This window comes from Urocitellus parryii, chromosome 7 (genome assembly GCF_045843805.1).
Source record: "Urocitellus parryii isolate mUroPar1 chromosome 7, mUroPar1.hap1, whole genome shotgun sequence".
NCBI lineage: Eukaryota > Metazoa > Chordata > Mammalia > Rodentia > Sciuridae > Urocitellus > Urocitellus parryii.
Genome location: NC_135537.1, coordinates 130,714,489 through 130,738,879, shown reverse-complemented (window position 1 = coordinate 130,738,879; position 24,391 = coordinate 130,714,489). Strand labels below are relative to the sequence as shown.

The window sequence follows — 24,391 nt, the reverse complement described above, 5'->3', positions numbered from 1 at the left end:
TCACTGAGGTGCTGTCCATGTCCCCTGCACAGCAGGTGTGGCTATGTGCAGCCTGGGCCTGCAATGTCCCAGCTTCCAGGGTCTCCTTAGTCCCCTCCTGAACTCCCCACCTTTCATCCCTTCTCCCCCTGTACCAGGCCCCCAAAGCATGTCCCCCTAAAAACATGGATTCCCCACTTGCCCAGACCACCCCAAGCAGCTCCTGGGCTTTGGGGCAGGTCGCTGAGGCACAGTTAGAGTTGCAGAGAGAGTCCAGAGAGGAGGGCCTCTGAGCCTACCCTGGAGGCCCATCCCATGGTTAATATTCCCCTCTCCAGTTCTGCATTCCAGGGGGAGGCATGAGCATTGGAGAAATGTGAAGGACACCAGGCAAAGTCCTTGGGTAGGAAGTCCCTGGAATCTGGACCAGCAGAAGGAAAGGCCACTTGGATGATGGGTGGAGGGAGCCCATAGCTCTAGAGCATGGGGATACTGAGTTGTGTGGTGTGGCTTCTGACCTGTGGGTGCCCAGGGGTGTCCTTGGCTGACAGGTAGCATGAGAGCTCAGCCCTGATCTCTCAGTGTATCACCAGAAGCAGCTGGGATGGGAGGGGCTCAGCAGGGCCCAGGAGGGTGGGCCCCAGGGGCATGAGCCCCTCCTCTAGGACCCAAGACCCCCCATAGTCACACCACATGGCCCCGGAACCTGATGCGCAGCCGCAGGACACAGAGACACACATGCACAGACCTTTCCAAACACTGATCATTTAATGAGCCACAAAAAAGCTTTAATAATGTTCAAAGAATGGTATAGGTGTGTAGTATAATGTTTATGTATGTGGTGTGTGTGCAGTGTGTGTGAGCTGCGTGCATGACATGTGTGTGCTGTGTTTGTGTGTGGATAGTTGGGTGCTGTGCATGTCGTGTGTTGTTTGTGAAGCACAGTTTGGACAGGATGGTGTGCTTTGTGGCATGTGAGTTGTAGTACTGTATGTTGAGTGGGTGTGTGTGATGTGTGTATTGGGTTGTGTGATGTGTAAGGAGGTGTGTGTTTGCCTGATGTGTGCCTCTGTGTTTTTTCCATCAATTCCAGGGACACTATGCCTTTGCACAGTCAGACCCTCAGATCAAGCTGAGCAGAGCTGGTGCCACCCATCCTGCTGGCGAATGGCAGTTATGGTGATGGCAATGATCCTGTGTCCACAGGACATCATGTGGCAGACAAGAAATGCCCCTGAGACTGACATATAAGGCAAGGCCCAAGTGTCCATCACAGGATTCCATGGCAGTCGGTTGGTGGGGCCAGTGCCCAGCAAGATTGTGGCTTCCAGTGGCCTCATGGAGGACTTTGCCAATTTCCTCTTGGTTCTTGTCACCTGAATATTGAAGAATAAGATCGACAGGCAATGATAAAAGGGAAGAGTAAAAGGATCAGGATTTACTTAAGGGAGAAGGGACAGGTCCCGCCATGTGGGAGGAAGCCTGATAGCAGAAAAACCCATTGTGGTGTGTCAACTTAGGAGTTTATACATGGTTCTGGGTAGAGCATGGAGCAAAAGCTATGTTAAACACTCAGAATCAAAGCCACTGTCTTCCTTTTCATCCAGGTTCACCCCCACGTCCTCCTATAACTTCCATCTGGGTTCACCCCCATCTTCTGGTTTTCCACCTCTGGGATAAAGGAGTTGGCTGGACTGTTCCATAGGACAGTCCAGCCCACAGGGGAGCCTCAGGTCTTTTACATTTGAATTAGGCCTTGATGGTGTTCATTAATGTCTACCCTTAGCCTCCAGGTGTGCTTCCTGTGACTGAAGAATACTAACTACATATTCTTACACCCTGTTGCCACTGTTCATTTGCTTGCTTAAAACTCTTTAAAGGAAAAGAAGACTTATCCATATGGGTTCTTTCCATTGTTCTTACCTGTACCCTCCTTACACATCCTTCAGAGGAGTTCCAGGATGTAATCTACATGATTGGCTAATTTTAGAATTAGGGTGGGCAAAAGGAAAGGGCTGTGATTGGATCCAATAAGGGCTGAATACCAAACTGAAAAAGAGCCACCAGACTTTCTATTTCTCACACTCGGGGCATCTTCCTGTGGATCACCCTGCCTCATCCTCCTGGGGCTGGGGCCAGAGGCTGCCCAGAGCCCTGTTACAGAAGACTTAAAGGGTCTTTCAATGTGGACTCCCACAGTGACCCTGGGGAGATGGAAGGCAGAGCTCTAACCAAGAGGAGGCTGCCAGGTAGGGCCACAGGGGGTGTCCCTGGGGCTGGGTGACGGCCCTCTGGAGCTGTGGGGGCTGACAATGGCTCACAGGGTAGGGGTAGCTAGGTTTTTCCTGCTCTCTGTTGGTTGGTTAATTTGAACAATTTGGGTGGACAAAGGGGCATAGGACTGCCCCTAATTGTCCTGTATTGGGCCCTGGGGCTATTAGGGCAGAGCTTCCTGTTAACAGGAGGAGGAAAGTGGTTGGGGACTGAACTTAACTGCTGCTCAAGGAGGACACTGGCTACTCCAGCTGGAATCTCAATATTAGACCGAGACAATGCATAAACAGTAATAGAAACCCAGCTCTGTCTCCCTGCTCAGGCCAGGGTGCTGAGTGCATGGTGAAGGTCGGGCAGCTGACATTCAGAGGCACCTGCAGCCAGTGAGGCAAGAGTCTGAGCTGGAAAGGCTCCAGGTTCAGTCACAGTGTCTCCACCCCATGTTCAGTCTCCCTGCAGTGCCTGCCTTGCAGCTGCATTGGGCCTTCAGGCTGGTGAGCCCCTTGTTGGAAATACCCTGTGCTGCAAGAAATCAGGCACTGCTCAAGTTACTCAGCAAGGCAGACATTACTTCTGCAGAAGGATGTGCTCTGGAACAGTTCAGTGAGAAATTACCCTGGGTGGGCAGGCTGCCTCTTTTTAACCCTAAGGCAGCACTGCCCCTTGCTCTGATAAGAAGCCCTCAGGGCCTACCATCTATGTGATTGGCTCAGTTTAAAACTGTGGAAAAGGGAAGGGCTGTAGTTAAAATGGCAGCAACTGGCTCTTACACCAGATTAGCTAAATACTCATTCTGAAAATGGACCACAGGACTTTGTGTTTCTCACACCTTCACACCCATCCTACCTGCCTGTCAACCCCTGCACAGTCTCACTGTCCCTTTGAAGGGTAGTGCGACTTAGCGAGCACTGGCCCACTGGCTGAGTGACTATCCTCGCAGGCACTGCCCCTGCTTTTGCTGCTTGAGCAAAGGTGACCCCATTTGGGACAGTTACTGGGGTCACTGCTAATGTTACCATAGCAACCACCAACGCCTCCTGGCGGGACAGTCCCTGTTCCTCTGGCTGGTGCAGTCTCCCTGGCCAGGCATGGGGGCTGGCAAACTCCACCCACATTGGCCCTGGATGAGGCCGGTTCCTGGATGGAAATGGGCTGGCCGGGTGTGCCACAGGCTTGGAGAGCGTCCACCTTACAGGGGTGTCCAACCATTGAGTGGCCAGGAGGAAGAGGCTCAAGAGCAGAGGCATTCCCTCCAGCTAGCGCCCTGCTGGTCAGGGTCCGAAGCCTGGGGGAGGGAGCTGCAAGCCGCCCTGTCTTCATCCCTTGTGGGTGGTGCCGGACCTTTTGCACCCCAGTCTCATTGTGAAGCCTGAGCGGGCGCCATAGTAGACAGCAGCCCTCCGCGGGGTCCTGAGGGGAGCAGGGAGGTGGGTCGCCGCGTGCCCGCTGCCTAGCGACCCCTAAAGGTTCCGAAGGAAACCTCGCGCGCGCCCCCAACCCTCGAGAAGGAAACCTCGCAGGCCAGAGGACGGAGGGTTCAGGAAGGAAACCTCCAGGGCCAGGTGGGCGACGCCAAGGCAAGTTGTGAGTTGTGGGTTTATCTTTACTACTATCTATCTATCTATTTATTTACTTATTTATTTATTTATTTATTAATTATTAAGTTGAAATGGAAAACAAGAGAATTTTAAGGGAACGTCCTGTTTTTTATTTTAAAAATATAATTTTAATTTTTTTCTAATTAGTTATGCATGACAGTAGAATGTACTTTGATGTATCATACATAAATGGAGTCTGATTTCACATTCTTCTGTTTGCACATGATGTAGAATCCCACAGGTATTATAGTCATATATGTACATAGGGTAATAATGTCGATTCATTCTACTGTCCTTCCTACCCCCAGACCCCTGCCCTTCTGTCATTTTTGACAAACCCTTACACTACTGGTCAGGACAAGATGCTGAGGATTCTTTAAAAAGCCATCAGTGGTTGAGTGGCTCTGGCCTGTAATCCCTGCACCTTGGATGGCTGAGGAGGAGGATCACAAGTTTTAGAGTAGCCTGGGCAACTTCAAGACCCTGTCTCAAAATAAAATAAAAATAGGTCTGTAACCCAGCAGTCAGTGCCCCTGGGGTCAATCCTCAGTACTACTAAATGAATTGATTAAATAAATTAAATAAAAATAAATAAAGGGGAAAATCTTTGGAGCTGAGTTGGTGGCAGTGCTGCCAGAACAAAGAGGATGTTGAATCCCACAAGTGGCTGCAGGACCCCGGTGGGCCCAGGACACTTGAGGCAGGAAGCCCAGGCCTCTGGGAAGGCCCAGCTTCAGAAACCTCACCAGAACCTGGAAATGCAAAGGGGTTACCCAGGGCTGGAGACCAGAGGCTGCCTGGACCTGTGTTTCCGGGTTCTGGGCTGAAAGCAGCAGCCCCTGGGATGCACAGTCAGGGGCTGTGTCCAGTCCCTGCTTGCTGGCAGAAGTGCCAGACCAGTTACACCAAAGTGTGGTCTTGTGCTAGGGGTGCTCCTGGGGTGCCAGGAGGAAGAAGGTGAGAATGGGATTGGGGGTGAGGAATCCCTGGGGTGACAGAAGGCTCTTTCATGGCTGCTTGTCAGGAAGCAATCCCCAGGGAGCCAGATGTGACTGGCACAGAATAGCAGAGCTGGCCCACAGGACTAGAGTTAGATCTCTGGAGAGGGATGACATGTGAACAGCCTTAGGAATCTGGAGACATAAAAGAATAAGTTGCTCTAAACAAGGGTCCCAGGTGTAATGCTAGGGAAGTCCCTGGGTCAGTGGCCAGAGCCTGCCTGCCCCCCACTTGAGATGTCATGCTTGCTCCAACACACCCCTGCTGTTGAGGTCCCCATCGCCATCATCATGAGGCCTTCAGAAGAACTGAGCTGAGGCAGGTGCCATGGTTTTCCACCTTCAAAACTGAGCTAATTGGCCTCTTCTTTTCATAAAGTTAGCTGCACTGGGCATTTTGTGCAGTGATCCAAGTCTGACTAACACGCAGCTGACATTCATGCTCAGTTCCACAGGCTCATAGTCCAAGGTCATGGCACTGGAAGACTTGGTGTCTGGAGAGGGCCACTTTCTGGTTGGCAGACATCACCTCTGGCTGTGCTCTCACATGGCAGAAGCTGTGCTCCTTGGGCCTCTTTCAGGAGAGCACTAACGCCACCCATAGAGCCTCTGCCCCCCTGACCGAATCCTCTCTCCAGTGCTCCACAAATTTCAACATTCAGTTGGGGGAGGAGGTCAGGAAGCATTAAGGCCATGTAGTTCCTCCCAAAGTACACATCCTTCTCGAACATGTAGAATTCATTTGTTCTCTTCCAGTAGCCCCAAACACCAATTTAGGATGAACAGGTTTTCAGGAAATGCCTGGGGACTGAGGGAAAAAAAAAAGTCTTAGAAATTTTCTAACTTTAAATGGGCACCATTACAGTCCACCCCGCTCCCCATTCCCATCTGTTCCTCAGTCTTGAGGGCTCTGGAGTGCCGTCATCTGACTGGCCATGTGCTGCTGGGCTGCAGTGGGAACCCTATCAAGGCACCTGGGGCAGAGCAGATGTTTCTTCCTGAACACAGAGCACTGTCACCAACTGCAGAGCAGGAGGCAAGAAGGAGCCCAGGTGCAGAGGTGCCCAGGAAGCCCAGTGACTGTGCCTGGTGCAGGATGCCTCAGGACTCTGGGCTGACACCAGTGACTCCATTTTGACTCTGACAATTTCCTCCTCTTGAGGGGCTTTCTCTGAAGACTTTGCTGATCTTCCATCAGGTGGTTTGGTCCCTCAATGCTGAGGTGGATTTGCCTCATCCTTGGTCTGATCTGGTCCCATATCAGAGGGGAAGTCAGTGTGGAAAGGCCCTTTGGGTCTAACTTGGGTGACAGAGTTAGAAGGAGTGGTTCTTAGGCTGAACCTACCTGGAACCCATCATCTAGTTATGTTACAGGAGCTGTCCATGGTCCTGTAAGGCGATGCAGATGCTATTACTCAGAGTTTTGTCCCTGTGACAAAACACCAGAGAAATCGACTTACAAGAGGAAGGGTTATTTTGGCTCATGGTTCCAGAATTTCAGACCATGGTCACTGGCTCTATTGACTCTGGGCCCCAGGTAGAGCATCATGAGGGGGAGCTCCTGGCAGAGGAAAGCTGCTGGCTTCTTGGGGGCTGGGAAGGAGAGGGAGAGGGAGGGCCTGAGGATGAGATCACCCTTCCTCTCCCTACGCCCCTCGTCCTTCCTCCCCACCTTCCAGTATTCTCCTCCAAGATGACCCAGTAAAGGACTGATCCGTCAGCGAGGTCAGAGTTGTCTTCATCCAATCACTTCCCCAAAGCCCCACTCTGAACACTGCTGCCCTGAGGACCAAGACTTCAACACAGGACTTTGAGGGGACAGTTCAGTTGCAAACCCTCTAATGCCTACCATGTGCACACTCCAGATGGACCAGTGCCATGTGCAGGTGCAAATGCTGGTCACTCACCAGCAACAGCAACAGCACACAACAGATTTGGGTATGAAAAGGTCAAGATTTTTGTTTTTTGTTGGTCCTGGAGATTGAGCTTCATCCCCAACCCTTTTCATTTTTATTTTGAGACATGGTCTCACTAAGTTGCTGAGGTTGTCTTTAAATTCACAATCTTCCTCCCTCAGCCTCCCGAGTTGCTGGGATCACAGGCGTGTGCCACCTGGCCTAGCTTAAGATTTTTATTTTTGAATCCTGCAAGAAGTTCCTGAAACACCAAATGGATTTTAAAAAGTACATTTTAAAGAATCTAATGTAAGCAAAGGAGCGATAGAAATAAAGCAGAAGCTGACATTTTGCAGAGAAGTCCCTGCCGTCCCTGCTGGCATTGGGCCACATAGTAAAGGGTTCTCAACAGGCAGGAAAGCCAGAGCTGCTGCCTCTATTAGAATAGCCTTCCTTAGCCCATCTACCACAAAGCAAAATATGTTTCCTTCAAACTGACTGCTACCTAAAATAGAAGGTGGCTATTTTAAAGCTTAAGTATTCAATAACTTGTCCTTTTACAAATTATTGACTTCCAGATATTTTAAAATGGATGACAAAAATGATCCTTAAATATCTTAAAACTTCATTGCTCAAAGTCCACTGAAGTATGTCTCCATATGAGATTGCTTTCTAATTAAAGTTTTTTTTCTAGATACTTACATGTTCCTCTAGATTAGTAATTCTCAAAAGATCAGATTATCCTTGATGACATCAGTGTTTTTCTGTACCAAGAATCTGTGAACCACATGGAACAGACCCAAATGCAGTGCCTTTCAACAGACTTCATGAATCTGAATACTTGATTAATACTTAGCAGAGGATGGCTTAGTATTTTAACTCACTTATAAATTATTTGGATGTTTTATTCCTATCACATATATTTATCCTCACCAAATTATTATTATTATTATTATTATTATTATTTGGTTTGGGGTTTGAATTCAGGGATACTCAACCATTGAGCCACATCCCCAGCCCTATTTTGTATTTTATTTAGAGTCAGGGTCTCACTGTGTTCCTTAGCACCTTGCTAAGTTTCTGAAGCTGACTTCGAACTCACATTCCTCCCTCACCCTCCTGAACCGCTGGGATTATAGGCATGTGCCATAGCGACTGGCCACCAAATTTATTTTTTAAGTTATTTCTTGATTACCTTCTCATGAAATTTTGAGATGCCAGAGAAGCACTGTTAATACTTTAACCTAAAACCCTAAAAATTGCTGTAATAATACTGAACGGCAGGAAACCCCCAGCCCCAAACAAAAACAAAACAAAACAAACGTGTTTCAGTTTTGAAGTCGACTTTATTGTCTGTGACGAATCTAAATTAACCCATTTGTCAGAGATCTTGCTAGGTTAAGATTTTAGCCATGAGTCAAAGCACCATGTATGTAAGTACCAAGTCTATACACAGGCAGTTAGATCTGAGTCATGCTGTGATCTGCTGAAACAAGCTGAGGTCACGTGGTCGTATGATTTAACTTTAGGATACTATGTGCAAGTCTTTATCAAAGTCTTCCATGCCCGAACAGTCTGAGAGTTAATTTTTTTCTTCCTTCCCTCCTTCCTTCCTTCCTTCCTTTCTTTTCAGAGAGGCAATTTATTTAGGAAAGCAGATTCACATTCAAGGGTGCAGGCTAGTTAACTTGAGGATTGGTGAAGAGTCCCCTAAGTAACCTTGAATAAGAGGAGCTTACCAGAAAAGGAGCAGAGAGGGCCCTAGAGCCAAAGCTTCCTTTGAAACAAAACAGATGTATAATTTAAGTGTGCAAAACCAAAGGGTGAATTTATCACTAAAACCCCCCAAACCCATAAGCACAAAAAGACAAGAGCGAGGCAGCCGTGGACATCCTAGTGAAGTTGCTCTGGGACTTCCGGGAAGTCTGCTCAGGTGGGTTCTGATTCAGTGCTGCGGTTTCTGGCAGAGGCTGGTCTGGTGGTTGAGCTGTGGTCCCTGAAGCCAAACCATGGTCTCTTTCCATCCCCATGGGGCCCAGACACCTCAGGGCTCCTTTAAAACCACAGCCCCCTGGGGAAGTCTGTGGCCGGGGTGAAAGTTGGTAATAAGGACATGCCCCAGCTCTGTAGCCCTGGGGACACTGGGGCTGGCCTGTGGTGGAGGGGCAGGCTCTGCCTGGTCACAAGTGCCCCTGGCTGAGGAACTTAAGGACTATGAGAGATCCCAGGCCTGTGGTGGGACTTTCTTCCCACCCTTCAATGAGCACCACACAGGAGCCTATGGGACTCCTGTCGGGGTCAGAAGACCCAGTGCAGCATGGCAGTCTGCATGTGCCTGGGGAGGGCTGGAGAAGGGGAGAAGAGAAAGGGGAGACCCAGGCTTCCCGGGGCTGAGCACAGAGGAAACAAGGTTTAGAGCCCAGGTGTGGGGTCCCTATTTAGAAAGCAGCAGGCAGAGATGCCCCTGGCACCAGCAGGAACTAGATGGGAAACTGGGGCTCTCACACTCCACAGTTACACTGTGACCCCAAACCCCTGATGCCCAGGACAGCACCCCCAATGGAATCATTCAATTCAAGGGATAAGAATCAGAAACTGAATTTGGCCAGAGCTCTTCAGGTCTCGGACTTGAACCAGTGGGGGCAGAGGTCATCAGGTCTAACAAAAGGTTAGACTGGAGGACAGTCAGTCTTGAGGGCACTGACACCTCTCCAATGAGCTGTGCCTGCCCCTCCCCGACCCATTATGACATCAATAACATCCTGGATACAAAGGAGAGAGGGTGGGCAGAGCCCCAACAGACTACCTGGAGACACTTCTCAGACCACCAGGGGAGAGGACACAGTGACTCACAGGACATAAGGCCCTGTTTACATGAACAGAGAAGAACCCAAAAAAACCTAGAGATCAGGGCCAATGTCACATCAGAACAAGAGACATCTGAGAACACTGAGTGCTGAATTCACATGAGGAATAAGATATTAAGTGCTGACAAAGGAATTTCCCCAGCAGTACTCAGACAACTCAGGGTCTTGCAAATAGTGCCTTACACACAGGAGTAACCAATACCCCTAGGATATTAGTGATAGACATATTTGCCAAGCAGTGCTCAGGATCCTTAGGACACATGGAGGGTGCATCCCCATTAAAGTTCTATTTCCTCCTCTCCCGCCCTGACCCAGGTAAGACAGACATGGGGCTAAGGGATCCTCTGCAAAACATGTCTACAACTCTGAGCCCTGTGGGTGAGCGCCCTAGCCCATCAGCACACATTCTCCAGGGTTGCTGCTGCTGGTGAGCTCCCTCAGCCCCCCAGCGCTCAGGCTGCTCGGGGTCCTGGGGGTGAGCGCCCCTCACCCAGCAGTGCTACAGGTGGCCCTGAGTGTGGAGGGGAGCCGGCCTGGCCCTCAGGGGTGGGGGGGGATCAGGCTTCCTTAGTTCCTGGGGGTGAGCACTCCTCCCTTCCAAAGTGCTGGGCCTGGCCTGCTGGCTGTGGGTGAGGGCCCCAGGCGGCCTGCAGTCCCCAGGGCACTCTGGGCCCTGCTGGTGGGCGCCCCTTGCCGTCCAGGGCCCCGCGGGTGAGCGCCCCTCGCCCGAGGGTCCTCGGTGTGCCCGGGCCTCTGGGGTTAGCCCCCCAGGCGCGCCAGGGAGCAGTGAGCTCTGGGGCCCGCGGGTGAGCGCCCCTCGCCCCCTGGTCCCCAGTGTCCTCTGTGTCCCCAGGCTGAGCGCCCCTGGCTCAGTCCCCTCTAGGTCCTGAGGGGTGAGCGCCCCTCGCCCAGCAGTGCCCAGTGGGTCTCCTCTGGGGCCCGTGGCTGGTGCCCCTCCCTCGCCAGTGCTCAGTCAGCCCTGGGCCCTGTGGGTGAGCGCCCCTGGCCCACCAGGGCTCAGTGTCCTCTGGGCCTGTGGGGGAGTTCCCCTTTGCCCTTGCCTGCCAGGGCCCAATCTCCTCTGAGAACCTATGGCCACCTGGCGCCTGGGGAGTGAACTGTGTGGCTGGGACACCCTCTTTGGCCTGAGGGGTGAAGAGTCCCTGTGGAGGAAGCCACCCCCTGAGACTTGGAGCAAGGTGGAGAGCTCCTCCTGGCCAACACCTGGCTTTTGGCCTTTGGTGCCGCCCTGCAGGCAGGCTTGGTGCTCAAAACCTGCGACCCCAAGAACACTGTGAGGGGATCTCAACTCCAAGGGCACCCAGGACCCGGATCCATCCCGCCGGACACACCATTTTCTGGCCTTTGGGCCCAGGGGGCTGCGCTCCTGTGCATGACCCCAACCTGCCCGGGATTGCGGAGGTCCCTGGCACCAGTGGATGCGGGGCCAATTAATTTCCAAGGCCTGTGGGGATCACCTGGTACGCGGCACCGGGCACTCTCTGGGCCCCAGGGAAGAACCCTGTGGGTCCCTTGGATCCGGAGCAACGCCCACCTGGGCAGGAGCGGGGGAGATTTGGCAGAGGACATCTCCCCACTGTCATGGAGGACCTGCTGAGACCTGTGAAAAGGGCACCACTGTCCCACCCTGGCCCAGGTAAGGGAGACTTGGGGCTGAGGGCATCTCCTCCAAAGGAGCCCAGGACTCTGAGCCCCGGGGGTGAGCGCCCCTCGCCCACCGGCACTCATTCTCCAGGGTTGCTGCTGCTGGTGAGCTCCCTCAGCCCCCCAGCGCTCAGGCTGCTCAGGGTCCTGGGGGTGAGCGCCCCTCACCCAGCAGTGCTCCGGGCGGCCCTGAGTGTGGTTGGGAGCGGCCTGGCCCTCAGGGGTGGTGGGGGATCAGGCTTCCTTAGTTCCTGGGGGTGAGCACCCCTCCCTTCCAAAGTGCAGGGTCTGGCCTGCTGGCTGTGGGTGAGCGCCCCAGGCGGCCTGCAGTCCCCAGGGCGCTCTGGGCCCTGCTGGTGAGCGCCCCTTGCCCTCCAGGGCCCCGCGGGTGAGCACCCCTCGCCCGAGGGTCCTCGGTGTGCCCGGGCCTCTGGGGTTAGCCCGCCAGGCGCGCCAGGGAGCAGTGACCTCTGGGGCCCGCGGGTGAGCGCCCCTCGCCCCCTGGTCCCCAGTGTCCTCTGTGTCCCCAGGCTGAGCGCCCCTGGCTCAGTCCCCTCTGGGTCCTGAGGGTTGAGCGCCCCTTGCCCAGCAGTGCCCAGTGGGTCTCCTCTGGGGCCCGTGGCTGGTGCCCCTCCCTCGCCAGTGCTCAGTCTGCCCTGGGCCCTGTGGGTGAGCACCCCTCGCCCGCCAGGGCTCAGTGTCCTCTGGGCCTGTGGGGGAGTTCCCCTTTGCCCTTGCCTGCCAGGGCCCAATCTCCTCTGAGAACCTATGGCCACCTGGCGCCTGGGGAGTGAACTGTGTGGCTGGGACACCCTCTTTGGCCTGAGGGGTGAAGAGTCCCTGTGGAGGAAGCCACCCCCTGAGACTTGGAGCAAGGTGGAGAGCTCCTCCTGGCCAACACCTGGCTTTTGGCCTTTGGTGCCGCCCTGCAGGCAGGCTTGGTGCTCAAAACCTGCGACCCCAAGAACACTGTGAGGGGATCTCAACTCCAAGGGCACCCAGGACCCGGATCCATCCCGCCGGACACACCATTTTCTGGCCTTTGGGCCCAGGGGGCTGCGCTCCTGTGCATGACCCCAACCTGCCCGGGATTGCGGAGGTCCCTGGCACCAGTGGATGCGGGGCCAGTCTCCAAGGCCTGTGGGGATCACCTGGGACGCGCCACCGGGCGCTCTCTGGGCCCCAGGGAAGAACCCTGTGGGACCCTTGGATCCGGAGCAACGCCCACCTGGGCAGGAGCGGGGGAGATTTGGCAGAGGACATCTCCCCACTGTCATGGAGGACCTGCTGAGACCCGTGAAAAGGGCACCACTGTCCCACCCTGGCCCAGGTAAGGGAGACTTGGGGCTGAGGGCGTCTCCGCCAAAGGAGCCCAGGACTCTGAGCCCCGGGGATGAGCGCCCCTCGCCCACCGGCACTCATTCTCCAGGGTTTCTGCTGCGGGTGAGCTCCCTCAGCCCCCCAGCCAGCGCTCAGGCTGCTCGGGGTCCTGGGGTTGAGCGCCCCTCACCCAGCAGTGCTCCGGGCGGCCCTGAGTGTGGAGGGGAGCCGGCCTGGCCATCGGGGGTGGGGGGGGATCAGGCTTCCTTAGTTCCTGGGGGTGAGCACCCCTCCCTTCCAAAGTGCAGGGCCTGGCCTGCTGGCTGTGGGTGAGCGCCCCAGGCGGCCTGCAGTCCCCAGGGCGCTCTGTGCCCTGCTGGTGAGAGCCAGTTGTCCTCCAGGCCCGAGGCTGGTGCCCCTCCCTCGCCAGTGCTCAGTCTGCCCTGGGCCCTGTGGGTGAGCGCCCCTCGCCCGCCAGGGCTCAGTGTCCTCTGTTTCTGGAATCCTAGTGCTCCTGTGTGAGTCTCCTCAGGGTCCTGAGGGGTGAGCACCCTTTGCTCAGCAGTTTCCAGTGGGTTTTCTCTGAGGCCTGTGGTTGATGTCTGGTCTCTGTTTTTGAGTGCTCCTTGCGTACCAGTGTCCTCCTCTGTCCTCATCCCAGGTCCTCTTCTTTCCTGGGCTCTCAATCACTCTGGTCTGCCTGCTCAGTCACCTGGACTCTTTTGAGTATTTCCTTTTTTGCTTGTTTTTTAGAGCTTGTTATGTGGTTTCTTTTGGGCTCTTGAGATCCTGTGAGTTTGAATTTCTTGCCTGCCTATGGTGCGGTGCATGGCTGCTCTAAATGTGTAGCTGACCTTCATGGCCCCAGCTTGTGATGTTTGCTGGAGACATTTGGCTGTTCTGGATTTTCCTTCCTGGAGGAAGTGTTTGGGATTTAGAGTGGGTTCTTCTTCCCCATCTTGAGTTCCAGCATTTTGGGGACATACTCGCCATGTTCTGCTCTCTACCCAGTGGGAGGAGCAGCACTGAGGGGAGGAACAAGAGCTCCAGGCCTAGCAGGTGAGTGGGGAAAGGATCTGAGTGGGGTGGGCCTGGGCCCTGCTTTGTCCTGGGCCTCACCCAGTGGTGCACCATGCCCTGTAGCCCTCCTGGGACTTCAGAGGCCCCCAGTGGGCCCCTCCCTGCACCCGACCTGTGGTTCCATTGGATGTGGATCAGCAGGCTTTCTGAAGAGCACTTGTGTACTCATTATTAACTTCACTGGTACAGAGGATGTGACACACACTTCACAAGTCATCTTAAAATAAACCTCTCTTGATTGTAAATTCCACAGATCAAGGGCTTTTCACCAAATGCTTCAGTTCTGGCTGGACTTTTGTATCTGTAGCCAGCTGATGGTTGCCACAGAACCAATCTCATAGCAAATGCTTCACTGCTATCTGATTCAAGAGAGAATTTGCTTGTGGTGTTCACTGGCTGATATTGAGTGTAGTTCTGACAAGAATGTTGGTTGATAATTTCATTTATACATAAGACAAAAACAAAGCAAGCAGAACATTCATGTGCATTGCACTACTTTGTGTAGGGCAAAGGGGTGCTCTTGGTTGAATGGATGCTAGTGTTGAGTACTGGAAGTGTAGTTCCACACACTTTTGTAGCTCTTCACAATGGAATAGCTACAGACATAAACATTCCTGCATTATTAATCTTTTCTCCATCTCATCATTAAATTGAGACAATTATCAAAACAGCAAACTAGCCTGCAAAGTTGGTGACTGCCAATTTTCCTTTTGTAGATGCCTCATGCGACCCATACTCTGCATGGCTAGGAAGGGACCTGGAGTAGAGCACGCCATGTTTGCAACTGAAAAAGAGTCATGTGATAGCAAGACTCAGTGGAGAGATCCCCAGGTCGTAAGCTATGAGAACAGCAGGGAATAGGAGGCCCAGAGTCTGGTCCTAGCAGCATAGGCTGGGCTGAAATGTCCAAGCATGAGCCCTGCCATGGCCGAGCATGGCTTCTACTGCATGTTCCCATGCACAAGGAAATATGCACATGGCATTGAGGGAGGATGCACAGAGCTGGCAGGGTTTGGGGCCACAGGGCCAGCTCTGTCCTAGAGCCCAGCTGTGAAGGCTAATACCCTTTTGCTGTCTCCCCTGCTTCCATCCAGCTTCCAGGGCTGCTCTCCCTCCCCAGGCTTCTCCTGGCCCTCTGGTCCCTCCAAATGACTCTTCTCCTGGAGCCTCCACCACTGCTTCCCTCTAGAAGAACCCAAACCAAAGATCACAGCTTGGCTTGGGCTCTGCAAGGCTCCTCTGAACCTGAAGTTAGAGTTTAAGAAAACCATATATACCTTCAACCAACAGGGACTTTCAGGAGAAAAAGAAACCGCTGAAAACTGAGAGATTGGGCAAACGCATCCACCTTAATAGGGCTTTAGGATCTGGCACTCAGAAACATAAATAAAAGCAAAGCCACCCTCTAATCAGCAAAGTCATTTCTTAAAATGAAAATATCAAGTGTCACTGAGAATGAGTTGAAATAGATATTTCCAAATAAACTAAATGCCAAGAAGCCAGTAGGAAGTATATGGAAAGTAAGTTCATAACTGGACCAGCACACAACCCAGCCTCAACACACATGCCTTGGGCTCAGTAATGCAGATGGAACAATCAGAAGGAACTCTGGCTCACTTGTCCACTTCTAGAAATTGTAAAGCACTTGAAAGGGGCAGGAGGAAGTGTTTATCCAGTAAGGCAGGATGAGTCCATGAAATGGGCAGTGCAGTGTGATAAGAAAATTCTATTTCAGACCAAGGGAGGAAACTCCGTGTGATGAAGAGTGAAGGTGAAGGAGCTGAGAAGCTGGACAGAGTGGGCAGAACATGGTGCAGCTGCACAGAAGGCCACAGGGAGCAGGAACAGACCCAGCTGTCAGATGGTCTCAAGACAAGGCACCCCCTCTCTGCACAGTTCTGGTTATGAAGTTTTGCCCTTGGAGTTGTGTCCCTTGGCCCACAGGTATGTGTCTGTGGAATATGATTCGTGCATTCATTAGCTGGTCTAGGAGAAGGTCTATTTGTCTACTAGATGGTATATAGCAGCCTTTCCCACACAGGCCTCTGCCCTGGCTGCTTGCCCTGTGCCTCCAGAGCCCTGCACTGCTGCCTGCCACTCTCTGAAGCTCTCTCCCAGTAGCCCTGGAGCTTTCTTTCTTTCCTTCTTTCTTTTTTTTTTTTTTTTTTTTGAGAGAGAGAGAGAGAGAGAGAGAGAGAGAGAGAGAGAGAGAATTTTTTAATATTTAGTTTTTAGTTTTTGGTGGACACAACATCTTTATTTTATTTTTATGTGGTGCTGAGGATCGAACCCAGTGCCCCGCACATGCTAGGCGAGCATGCTACCGCTTGAGCCACATCCCCAGCCCACCCCCCCTAGAGCATTCTTGTGCAGGCTCCATCCCTCAGCCAGGCCTGCAGGCCACCCTCAAGAAGGGCACAGCCACAGAGCTGGCACCATCACTCTCCAGAATAAGCAGGGCCCTCTCTTGAGCTGCAGGACTGGCCTCTGCCCCAGCACCCAGCTCAAGGCGTGGGACTGAGCCTCTTTTTGCAGGGGGAGAGAGGCAGTAGGATTGGAGGGGAACAGGGAGAGGATGTGAGCATAGAGCAAGTCGGCCGTGTGGGAGCAAGAACTGAGGGGCACTGGGAAGGGACTTCATAGGTCTGGTCCGACTTGAAAAGGCACAAGGGTAAGAAGAGCTTCTGGCTCCATCCTGGGGTAAAACTGGGGAGTAAAGAGCTTTCCTAAGTTGAGAGGTTTTTTCCTGCCCTGAGTCCAGCAGGATGCTCGACACACCTGATGTCATGGACCACCTGCCTCAAGTCTGTAAGGGAGCAGGGATCCCCTCAGTTTCCAAATGGCAAAGGTGCTCAGGGGATTGATGTGACTTTGTCAGTGGAACTCAAGCAACGAGGGGCAGAGCAGGTACCAGAATCCAGGCCCATCTGCCCCCGGGCCCATGCTCTGTGTGGTACTAGCAGCACCCTCCAGGGAAGGATGCAGACAGGGGCCGGTTAAGGAGAGGCCGAGTCCTGTCCTGTGGCCTATGAGGCTGTTCTGCCTGACTGTTCCAGTGAGATGACAGGCGCTTTACCAAGCAGCTGTCCCCAAGGGAGCCCCATGGGTTGGTGGGCTCATTCAGAGACTTGGACATACCTAGACTGAAGTTAAATCTAGGAGCACACAGAAGCCTGTGTAAACAGAGTAGGATAAGTCACAAGGCCAAGGGTCCATACAAGACTAATAGCCCAGACCAAGTCCAGGCTGAGCTGAGCCAGGTCAAGACAAAACAAATGCCAAGATAAAGACCAGGGCCACCCCATCCTAGACACACCTGAGCCAAGCTCAGCTGACAGCGGACAGGCAGCAGGACCAGGCATGTGGAGGCAGGGACAGGCGTGGTGTGCTGGGTACTCACTTCCTCCACAGGCAGGTCTGGATCATCCTGGATCCTAATGTTGGCTCTTGGCACATCAGTGTGTGGCTGCAGATTGTGCTCCTGACCAGGCCTGAGATGATGGGTCTAGTCCATAGATGAAAGGGACAGACTGATGGGGGGACTATAACTAGAGAAAAGATCTGATCCACATGGCTTGAGGGATGACACTGACCTGAGAGGTTCTTATTTCTGCCCTTCCAGGGAAAAAGTGGCTGTAGTGACAGGTAACACAAGCCATCTTCACATGGAAAGGCAGCCTTGGCTCTTTTGGAAAATCCGGACTGCAGATGTCCCCTGCCCTCTAAGACAATGGCCTTGCTCAGCCCTGCCATGTGGAAAGGAGGCAAAAGCCAATGCAGCCCTGGTCAGAGGTGGAGCGGAGGCGTCTACCAAGTGCCTCCTGATCAGCTTCAGCAGCGGAGTGCTCAAGGTTTGGCTGCTCTGCTGGCCTCCATCTCCCTGCTCACAGACCGAAGAGATGCCCACCTGGCTCCGGGGCTGAAGTCTCCTGTGCGTCTCCGTGCAGCCCACCGTTTCCTCCTGCTCTCACCTTCTCCACCTTCCCCAATGACGTGTGCTGTTTTGTAACACAATAAAGATAGAATTTAATTGCAGATAAAATGTTTTTCCAAAGACCCTGAGTGTGAGTTTGTAGCCACAGTCACTGGGTCACTCTGCTGATGCCTCATTGACCCCACATCTGGGGCCTCTGTGAGCCTGTTCCTGTACACAGATGGACTCCCAGCTAGAGCTGCTGGATGCACACTTTTAAGGGAGAGGATGAGGCACAGGAGGTGCAGGAACTCTGAGTTCTACCATTAGAGAAAGTGCCTGGCTTTTGGCATGGCACTCAGGTGTAGGTAGCCAAAGGGTGAATGAGGAGAGAGTGAGGGCTCTGATGGCAAAGTTCTCCATGGACCCAGGGTTGGGAGGATGGGGAATGAGATGGGAGGTGGGTCTGAGCACTTGTTATGAGCCCCATGTCCTCACAGACTTCCTCAGTGACCTTCATGGTGGACACCCACAGAGCCCTGGAGAGAAGTAGGATCCTGGGAACTTGCACAGGACAGTGACTGCAGCCAGGGAGCCTGGAGCCTGGGGCTGGGCAGGAGGGCACATGCTGACCAGGCCCGCTCCACACTGCAAGCCCTCCCGGTGCTGCACCTGGCAGACCCCAGGCAGGTGCTTCAGGACTCAGGTAAATGCTTATCCTGGGAACCGCTCTTTCTAAGCCTGTTTTGTTGCTCAAATTTGGCAAAAATTTGGTCTTTTGCCACTGACTCTTAACAGTCTGTCCCTTTCCCTTTGACAAGATCATTTAGATCAGTCTAAATGACGGGACAAGTCCATCCTGGTGACATGGGCTCAGACCACTTGGTGGACAATCAGTAATGTCTTCAGAAAAAATTATTCAGAGACGCGGGAATTGTCAAAATGAAGATGGCCCAAACCAGGTGTTGACAAGGCTTTGGAGCACGGTTCCCATGTCCTCCACTAGGTGGAGCCAGTGGACATCTTTGCAGGTTGGCTTTTTCACTCACAAGGTTTGGGTGCCCTTGAGGGGATCTCAGCATCACCCCCTCAATAAAGGGCCAGATGACATGGATCCCGACATCCCTCAGGACTGTGGGATGGACAAGACGGAGGACAGTGACACCGCCCAATTAAAATCAGAAAATTTCAAAGAAAAGCTCCTAGTTACTTTTTTCTCCGTCCTTGCCATTTCCTGCTATGTCCCAGCTCCCTGCAGGCTAGAGTTCCTTGACCAGGATGGAAGCACTTTCCAGGCCAAAGCCCTGGATCAGGAAGAAAAGTAGGGCTGGAGGGAACTGACCATGCTCCTTAGCAGGGTTCCCAGGGCCCACCCATCTGTGTCCCCAGGCTTCCTTCCTGTAGGTGGCAGTGTTTGTGGGACAGGCAGATGCAGGTCAGCTTCTTCCACTGTTTTGGCCAAATTGTGATTAAATTCATTTTTCCTTTTTACCCTGTCTTCTCCTAGTTCTGATGTTGGCCAATACCCCAGTCAATCAGTAGGGACTGCAGATTCTTGGGCCCCAGGAAGACAAAAGTTCTTCTCCTGTGCCTATGACCCTGCTGGGACTCCCAAGTGTCCCCAGGCTACTGACCTTGGGCCCCTCACTGAGGTGCTGTCCATGTTCCCTGCACATCCAGTGACCATGAGCAGCCTGGACTTGCAGTGTCTGAGCTTCCAGGCTCTCTTCAGTCCCCTCCTGGACTCCCACATTTCTTCCCTTCTCCTCCTCTGCCACACTCCCACAGCAAGTCGTCCTGAGGGCAGAGCCCCACCTTCCCAGGCCACCCCAAGCTGCTCCTGGGCTTTGGGGCAGGTCACTGGGGCACAGTCTGGGTTGGAGGGAGATTCCAGAGAGGAGGGCCACCCTTCTGCCCCCCATCTGCCTAGACCAGATGGGTGAAGTGGCTGAGGGAGGCCATGCCATCCAGGAGGCAGGGAAGGCTCTGGCTGAGACAGACACTGGGGTAGCCATGGGGGTGGCAAGTGAAACAGGAAATGTCAGTGGCTCTGTCCTGCCCTTACATTCAACTCACCCCTGAAGTGGCAGCCCTCATGCTTTCCCCACAGGGTGAAGATGGGCAACCCCATAGCCCTGGGCCTGCCTCAGCAGAAAGGGCACTGGTGGGATCTGGGTTTCACAGAAACAAGAATAATTGTTTAGTGTAGGTGTGACTCATGCAGCAAGAGGAGTGAATCCCAGCAGGACTGCCTGGAGGACAGAGTGCCCCACAGGCCCACGTGTTAAAGGCCAGTCCCCAGATGGTCCTTCTGCCAGATGGTGGAACTTAGGAGGTCGGGCCTAGTGGAAGGTTTCATTCAAGTCACCCTATTTCTTCCTTTTTCTCTCTTGCATCCCAGACGTGAGTTGTGAAGTTGGCTCTTCCATGGTCTCCTCCATGATATGTTGTCTCACCACAGGCCCCAAAGAAGCCCTGATTGGAAACCTTTAAAACTGTGAGACAAAATAAACCCTTCCTCAGGTATTGTGTTACAGTAATGGAAAGCTAATCTCACATTCCATATCAGCCTCCCTGTGCCCCAGCAATTGCTTTCCCAGCCACACAGTCAGAAGGCATGAAAGTCAGCATCCCAGGGACGTGTGTGTTCATTCCCAGTCTGTACATCAACAGAAGAAAGATGGACCCAGTGTGACACACTCGTCAACAGCACATCACTCAGCAGCACAGAGCAGAGGGGACAGGACCATGGCGCACAGGGACAGCATTGAGTAAACACTGAGTTCAGAGCAGCCTCACCGCTGCATTCTATTTGAGGATGTTTCCAAAGTAGAAAAGACTGTGAGCTGGCAACAGAAATCAGAGCAGTGGTTATGGGGCAGGGGTAGCACAGGGACTTCAGGAGAGTGGTTGCAGGGGTGTATCCCTGTGTAAAAGTTCAAGTAAGAGCTTTTGAGTGTTTTCCTGTTTGGGTTTGTTCTTTGTTTTCAGTGGTGAGAAACACAACAGCGACAGCAAAGCATTCAGAAAAAGGTCCAAAGATAGAGTGAAGTGGGTCAGGGGTCACAGAGGACCTCTTAGCTTCAGTGGGGACCCAGGAGTTTGGGCTCATTCTGGTGGGAGGGAGGAGCACTTCTTGGATAAAAAGTCCCTGTAGGAGAGCAGGGCAGTGACCAGGTCAGAGGTGCACTGCAGCGAGGACGGGAGGACGGAGGGCAGGACAGAGGGGAAATGGCAGGGCCTTGTCCATGCAGCTGGGATGGAGGGCTGGACAGGTGGGAGGCGGTGGGGTGCTGTTGCACCAGCCCACCAGTGGCAGCTTCTGGGACTGGGGCACCACAGGGCTAATGCAGATACGAGGTGCATTGTTAAGTGACTGGGGTTGGGGGGATGAGAAGGAGCAGGCTTGGAACAGGAGAAAATCACAACCATTTGGTAGAAGGTGACTGGGCAACATCCAGGAGGGGATGATCCCAGGACACAGCTTGAGAGGGACAGTGGAGGACAAGAGGGCACAGGAAGGGGCAATATGGGGTGGGGAGAGAGGAGGGACTCTGTAGGGCCAAGTCCAGCAGGGACAGTGGGAAGAGAGAGGGAGAGGGGGTGAGAGGGAAGAGCCAGAGCAGGAGGTGGGAGAAGTGAAGACGGGGAGAGCCACGCGGGCAGCTCTTGGCATCTGGGAATTAACCACAGCAAGTGCAGCACACGTGTCCAGGGCTGGAGCCAGCCACACTCCACACCTTACTCCATGCTTCTCAAGGCTCCCTGGCCTCGTAGGGGTTGCTGTTCCCTCCAATTTGCAGATGAGAAGACAGGCATCGAGCACACAGGAGGCAGGTGTGTGGCCATGATGGGGACATGGATTGGCTCCACAGGCTCTGAGCTGTCCTCCTACCACCAGGTGGTGGGGCTGGGCTGTGAGGGGTGGGCAGAGTGTCTGGGTAGTGGACCTTAGGGACTCTTCAGTTTGGGCAGGAGTTGTGGTGTGGGCTGTGCAGTTGTAGCTTCAGGACCTTTTGTCACCTGGTGGCTGACTCTCAGGACTTATGCCTCATCCACAGGGAGAGGACAGATCCTCCCCCCCCCACCCCCAGCCATGTGGATAGCCCCACTGCCTCAGGTTTCCTGGGCAGACACAGTTGTTCCTAAGACTCATATGGCAGTCTCAGGGTCCAAGGTCCCTGGGTGTGTGCTCATACAGTGGCGGTGGAAGGAATAAGATATAAGGAGTGTGCCTGTGGGCTGCTGACCTGGAGTCCTGCCTCTGGAGCTATGGAGAGGCCATGACTCACCACGGGAACTTCGGAGTGACTCAGGGTCCAAGGCTGCACAAGGCCATCACGGCTATGGAAACTCTGATGCTGCTTGGCACGCAGTTGGCCGACTGTAGTGTAGCGTGCTGCAGGCGCTCCCCCCACCCCTGGAGAGGGCTGTGCCGGGCCAGGAGCCTCAGGTAGGCCAGGCCAGCACCTGTGTTCATCATAGTGTCTGGGCCACAGCAGAGCAGCTGACCTGCCCAGCCTGGATAGTAAGTAGGAAGCCCAGGAAAGCCCTCCCACCCCTATCAAGAGGGTCAGTCTGCAGCAGACAGACACAACATGGAGGCGAGCATGCTGTGAACTATATTGGAACTATATTGGACCATGTCTAGGGAGCACCAGGGCAGTTATACCTTAAGAGGATCTGTGTGTATCACACGTACTCCCCCAAACCTTAGGAAGTAGGTGCTGTCCTGAGAACCATTTGACACATAAGGCAACTGACACACAGAGAAGTTGACTAACTCGAGTTCACATAACAAGTAAGTGGCAGAGCTGTATTAGAACCAGGCACACTCGATTTGGGTTTCCATCTCCTCATCCTGATCCGAGATTGATGACATTAAAGTACACAGGGAATGACCTGTGCACTGGATTGGGGCATGGGGATACTGGGAGCCAGCATGGCTTGGGGCATGTGTCTGTAGTGGAAAAGTGGGTGGTGGCCCAGAGACAAAAGCAGGAGTGTCACCCTGCCAGAAAAGAGTTGTGCTGTGGCAGCAACAGTGTAGAGGTGGGATTCTGGGTTGGATGAACTTTGGGACCAATTAGATATAAATAGAGGAAGGCAGATGGATGTCTCGCTTGTGTGGGCTTTCCTGTCTTCATGTGGCCTAAGGACACAGGTTTGGGATGGACTCTCCTGGGCCGAGGACAGCATCTAAATGGTCATATCTTCAAGGCATGGAGGGATATAAAGAGCCTTTGCAAAGAGTTGGTAAAGATGAGTAAAGTGGGTGGAAACTGTCTGACTCTCAAGGCCTTTGGGGCCAGAGTGTATGAGCCTGTGGCAAACTGCAGTGTGTCCCCAGAAGCCACACAGAAGGGCATCAGAGTGCCAGATAAATTCACCTTTGTTGGGGCAGAAGAGAGTTTATGAATTTGTTTATTTCAGTGCTGAAGATTGAACCCAAGGCCGTGTACATGCTGGTCTATGAGGAGCCACTCTGAAGGATTCATGCCTTCCATCCTGAAGCAGGAGGCTTTGACCAGTCATGACATTTTGTACTGACCTGGATGTTGTCCAGGTTCAGGAAGTTGAGGACGTGTCTTCAGATGTAGGCTTGTCACCCCTTGGGTCGAATTACACTCACCTCTCCCTGTAACCCTGCCCCTTCAGACCTTTTTTGGATGGAACTTTCTAAGAATAAGGGTCCCCCCAATAAAAGCCCACTTCTAAACTTGCTCACTCTTGCTCTTGTGACTTTCTCTTGCTCTCCCATTTGGGGAGCCTGAGGCCAAGAGCAGAGAAGCCATCCTGAAGCTTGTTTAAAGGTAAAGTGTGTGTCTGTGTTTTATTTGGTGTCCCTGGGAATTCACATAAGCGACCTTAAGTTCAGCTGCCTGCGTGGGTCAGGGGCAGCACTAGTCAAGTGCTTTACCTCTGAGCTCAGTCACAACCCAAGAAAGTGTATTTAGGGGACAAATGGGTGGGTCATGGTAAGGTCACAAGAACTAAACGTAGCCAGAAATCAATGGAAATCTGGAGACATTAGAGCTAGTAGGGCTGCATGTCTGGGCTGGTGTTTGTAAACCCATGATTCGGAAGAAGGCATCCATGCCATTCTTGGGCTAAGCTCATTGTGAGACTTATTCCATTTACTCTCCAGTCACCTTAGGTGAGTCCCATGACCACCACACTGAGTAAGTAAGTGTGGCAGACTGAAATGACTAACATGGTAATGAGCACGCTGAGAATAAGAGTTGGAGCTGGGATTCAAGTCTAAGTGTTAAGGATCCCAAAGATTAATGTTTAACTACCACCTAGCATTGACTCATGCCAACTGCAGCTGAAACCATGATACACTCTTTCACCTCCTTCACCACCACTGCTGTTAGCAAATCACCACTATTGCTCTGTCTCCACCATCCCCATATTCTCACTATCACCACCATCATTAATATCATACCACCATTACTGCCCCCATCACCATTGCCATCACCTTCATAAATAACACAGGCGCCACTACCTTCACTACCATTACCATCACCATTACCAGCACCAGCAACACCACTATAGCCACTACCACCACCATCACCACCACCATCAACACCTCCACCACCACCTTCACCACCTCCATCACAACCTCCACCACCTCCATCACCACCTTCACTATCATCACCATCACCATCACCATTACCATCACCATCACCACCACCACCACCACCTTCACTATCACCACCATCATTAGCACCATCATCATCACCCTCATCACTATCATCTCCTTCCTTAATACCATCACACCCTTAGAACCATGACCACA

General features: G+C 53.0%; 1 pseudogene; it reads right to left on the bottom strand.

Annotated features, from left to right (window-relative positions):
* Positions 1–24,163, bottom strand: part of LOC144256149 (ras association domain-containing protein 5 pseudogene) — a 37,880-nt pseudogene extending 13,717 nt beyond the window's left edge.
* Positions 24,164–24,391: the final 228 nt, after the last annotated feature.